Consider the following 5272-nt stretch of genomic DNA (forward strand, 5'->3'; position numbering starts at 1 on the left):
TTTTGTCACGGCAGATGTCCTAGAGAAAGGACTTAGTCGTGGAGCCATCGCGACGGGTTAGCTTGAAGGGGTTAAAGCGGACACAGGGACGCAAGAGAGTTTATACTAGTTCGGCCCCTTCGATGAAGGTAAAAGCCTACGTCTAGTTGTGATGGAATTGATGGGGTTTCGATGACTAGGGAGCAAACAAGCTTCGCCTATGTCTCGAGCTGTTGTCTGCCCTTGAACCACCGCCGGGTCGTCCCCTTATATACACGGGTGACGCCCGTCGGTTCACAGAGTCCCAACACCGGTCCATATTCATATCCGGGTTGGTCTCTCCTTATTCCTAACTTACAATACAAGTTTATATACAAATGCCGGTTTACAGCTACAAGTCTAAAACCGACCACGGGCCTTAGGCCCTTGTCTGTCTTCTTGGGCTTTAGCACTCTTGAACTACTGATGAAGTTGACCCGGCCCAGATAGGCCGGTTTACGCCCAGCGGTAATATCCCCAACATTAGGCCCCAGATTGATTTGAACGGGTTCATGTCAATCCTTTAGCAAAAACTTCATCTTCAACATCTTCTCATAAATTGGTAAACCGCCATGATGCCATCTTCTCTGATTGCTGTAAACTGGAGTGACGTCACCTGTCATAACGAAGCTTATCCATTATGCTTCCTTATTTAATAGATCTGCGGAAATCGAGGCGACAGCTCCGTTTCGTAGCCCCTTGATTGTCGCACCTGACACATGTCCTTTTGCCTTAGAAATAGGACCGAAGGGTCATTTCTTTTCTCCCCTTCGTGCCTTTCTTCTTCGTCTTCCTCGCGTCGCCATCCTCGGAGCTCCGCCGCCGCCGTCAACTTCTGCACCAACCTTGGCCGCTGCATCAACCTGAATGCACCAGAGCACCGCGGCAACCTTCCGCGTCTTCCTCAACTCTGGTAAGCCTTCTGCTCTTCTCAACACAGATCTGTTCTAGGGTTTCGTGTTCTTGCAGTGTTCATCACCTGTTCGTGTTCATATACTAGCTCCTGGATGCATCTGTGAACCCCTGCTCTGTGTAGCAGTAGCTTTTAGTATCCGCCTTTAGTTTCATGCCCAAGACCATAGATCTCACATATATTTCTGCCCATTGATTCAATACTCTTCTACTTTGAGCTTTTGAATATTTTTCTTATTTTCTGAACTTGCTTCAGATCCAATGCTGTAGAGAAATCTTGTGAAATCTGTTTCTGCATACTTATCCATCCGCAATCTCAGCTGTTTCAATGCTTAGATCAGGCGGTTTAACTTTGTAGAAAAATTGCCAAACCGGTATATACCATTAGTCCCCTTGTTGAACCGCCAGTTGTTGTTGCTTCATAAAACTCCGGTTTAGATAGATCTGTCTCTGGTTTAACATTGCACATACCAATGTACCTTAATCAATGCATTTTTGAACCGGGATCATCTACCTTGTAGATTTCATCATGGCCAAGCAAGTATATGAGTGCAACTGGGTTCCTTCTCGCGTCACAGAGGCTCAACTGGACGAGTTAGTCCTGATCGGCGCTTTAGGCAGCAAAGATACCATCCATTGGAGGGCTCCTGGCAAAGAATGCCCTCCCACACCTCAAGAAGGAGAGGTCGTCGTTTTCGTAGATCACTTAGCCCAGGGCTTTAAGCCGCCCGGTTCTAAATTTTACCGGGATGTTTTAGCCGATTTTCAACTCCATCCACAAGATACTGGCCCCAACTCTGTTACAAACATGTGTCACTTCCAAGTGCTCTATGAGGCGCTCTTTCAAGAGGAGCCCACAGTGGAATTGTTCAGAGACTATTTCCATCTAAACCGCTGTACTGAGTTTACTGACGGCTCCAATACGGAGTTGGGTGGTGTGGCGATTCAGAAAAGGAAAGAGGTCACATACCCTCACGCCAAACTGCACAGCCACCCCAAAGAGTGGAATCAAACATGGTTCTATTGCAAAGACACCTCCCTTGCTGGTGAATATCCCTTGCCTGGCTTTCGTCCGGAGCGACTTAGAAATACACACCCCTTTCCGCAAAGGTTGACTGCCCAAGAGAGAAGCAAATATGCTCCTCAACTGTTGAAGCTCAGAGCCTTTATGGCCAATGGTTTAACCGGGGTTGATCTCGCCCGCTGTTGGATATCATGGAGCATACTGCCCCTTAGTCAGCGCTCCGGTTTGATGTGCGAGTATACTGGCAGTGTTGATGATCCACTGCGACATTCCAACATCCAGCTCACCGATGAAGAAATCACAGAGGCTGTGAATAAGATGCTGAATGAACTAGAACACATCTGTGCTAAAACCGGCCTGCTTCCCTTCTGTGCCACCAACAAACCGCCATCTATAAGAGTTTGATTTTTCTTTTTGCTGAATCTACTGTTGATATATCTTGTCATTGTTTTAATATCAGTATCTGTGTAACCAGGGCAATGATCCGTTTTGGAGCAAGAAACTGCCGCAGGAGAAACCAGAAAAACCAGACAAACCGGAAAGGGCAACCCGGCAAAAGACTAAAGCTGTGAAGAAGACTGCCCACAGGAAAAGAACCACTGCATCCTCTAATCCGGCCCCTGATGATGATGTGGATAATCCGGACCTTGAGGTAGGGCTTGACTCACTTTGCTTATTTTTCATGTGTCTTATTGATGATGATATTTGTCAGGATGATGCCGAAGCCAGCCATGCTGATGCTGTAGAGGTAATTATTCTCTCTTCCGATTCAGGACCTTTGCCTTCACTAAAAATCCGTCAGGCAAACCAAAAGTTAAATTTTCTCATCCTCTTGCTTATTTGGATCCCAAATTTCTTATGAAGACCCAACAGCATGAAGCTCGTCGCACAACCCAGCACAACGGCCAGGTAGTTACCTCCGCCGGTTTACCGAATAGTCCGGTTCGGAAACGCCGTTCAGAGGTCTCTAATTTGCTTGTCAGTGCTTGTCCTAAAGCGGGCTGCTTTCGTCAACTTCTTAATCCATCTGACCCCGATTACCAGGTTACTTCCCACTCATCCTCTGGCGAGTCATCGGCTACTCAGCTGCCACCGCTCAAAACGGTGCTTGGGTAAGCTATACTTATCATAATATTTGCAGCACATCGCCTTGGGACATATGATGTATTTGATTTTGTTATTCCTTTCAGGGCCAAGCCTAGGCCAAGCAAGAAGGCTCGCCTGGACAAAGCGGCCGAAGAGGATGCCGTCCTTGAACCGGGCAAAACACCAGATCTTGAAGCGGCAATTCCTGAGGATATACTCAATGATCCACCGCAGCAAGACGACGATCTTATTGCTGAAGAGAGACCTATTGATACCTCAAATCCTGTCAATCAGCCCACAAGCTCCATCCGGATTGAGAAATCCACCGGTCCAACAAAGCCTACTGACAAGCCAACAGCCCAAGTGCAAACCGGCGATACCAAGGATGATGAGGTTGTCATTACTGGCACTGGCCATACAGAGCCAAGCAATCCTTTCGCTTTGTCCAAACATTCTGCCAAGGAAGAATTTGTTGCCTTTGGAAAAGGCAAGTGGAATGCTGATCTGGCGACTTACGCTGCTCTGAACGCCCAAGATATCCATTCTGGCTACCTGAACCGGCTGTATACCAGTCGTGACTATGAAGCCGGTCTGGTTAACATGATGAAAGATAAATATAAGGTAACTTCCATATGCTCTTTCCTGCTTGTATGCTTCAATTCTTGCTGACTCTCCTAGCCCCCAAGGGCCAGTTTGTAATCTTCTTTCAAATCGGGACTTACTAATATAAATCTTAATGCTTTGAAATTTGCTGATGTAGCCCCCAAGGGCCGGTTCAACTTAGCGTAGTTAAACCGGGACTTTAAGTAATTGAGATTGCCGCATCAAAATATATACGAGCAAATAGCCATTAGCCCCCAAGTGCCAAGTTGAATAATTGTATTGATCTTGGGACTTTGTAAGCAATTGAAAGATGAAAATCGAATATGCATTAGCCCCCAAGTGCCAAGTGCATAACTTGTTATGTGGTTGGTACTTCAATCCTTGTACCATTTTTGCTGAATCATATAACTGTCTGTATGCAGGCTGAGTTGAAGACGAAAGAAAGCCAAGTCACCGATCTCCAAGATAATCTGAAATCCCAACAAGCTGAAACCTCCAAAGCAAAAGAGGAATTAACCAGCGCTTTAAGCGCCATGGAATAGCTTAAGGAGAACTTCAAGAAGAAGTGGGCGGATTGGGCCACTGAAAAATCCGCTTTAATCAAACGAGCAGAAGATGCCGAGGCTGCACTAAAACCGGTGGCGGATGAACTGACTAGCATAAAGCGGCACGTTCATGCCATGACCACTGCTATCTTTGGTAAGCCGGTTTGACTTCTGAACTGATTCTGCCGTCTTACAGAGCTGTCGGTTTGTTAACCCTTTATGATATTTCAGGGACACGCATTGGTCACTTGGGGTCAGATGTGCGGAAGAAATTGAAAGTCGCCTATACGTTGGTCGAACGACTGTACACTGGTGCACAGCGGATCATCTGTATTGCATCCCACAACAAGCCGGCGCCCACCTTGATTCAGGACACTGTGATGAAACTGTCGATGCTTCCTGCCCGGGTTGAAGAGCTGAAGAAATCTGCTGCTCGAACCGGTGCGATCAATGCCTTAATCCGGGCAAAAGCTTGGGTGCTGGATTTTGATCCTATTGAAGCGGCTCAGGGCTATCCCAGCTTGAAGGAAGACGGGTCAGAGTTTGGTGAAGCGGATCCGCGAGCAATAAACCGGGAGGTGCGTCCGCTAGCTTGTCAATTGGCTGAAGAAGCAGACTTGTCTTATTATCAAGCCCAATATGACAATCAAAACAAGCGAATAGCTGCACCAATTCATGAAGCGGAAAATCTTATCCCTCCAATCCGTAAGCATGCTTACGCTCCCGATATTGACCCGTCGTTGTTGATCCATGATGAAGCTGTTTTTCAAGCATTAATGGGAATCGACTGGACAACTGTTGATTTCCAGCCGCTGGGTAGAGAAACTGAAGCTGAAGCGGCACAGGATGACCCACAACCATCAGGCCAGGCTGGTGACCAAGCTTGAACCGGAAGCCGGTTTAAAACTGCTTCTCCTTTGCGAAAAACAATGATCTTATTGTGGGCACCGTGTTGCCTTGTAATAGGCTAGCTGATACTATTGATGTTGATATGCCTTCATGCATAATCGCTGCCACTTGCTCTTCCTTTGGGTGATGAACTTTCCAAAATACTTTCTGCAATAAAAAATCTTCAAGTGCCACC

The sequence above is a fragment of the Triticum urartu genome, chromosome 3A, assembly GCF_056163025.1.
Source record: "Triticum urartu cultivar PI428250 chromosome 3A, HENAU_Tu73, whole genome shotgun sequence".
Lineage (NCBI taxonomy): Eukaryota > Viridiplantae > Streptophyta > Magnoliopsida > Poales > Poaceae > Triticum > Triticum urartu.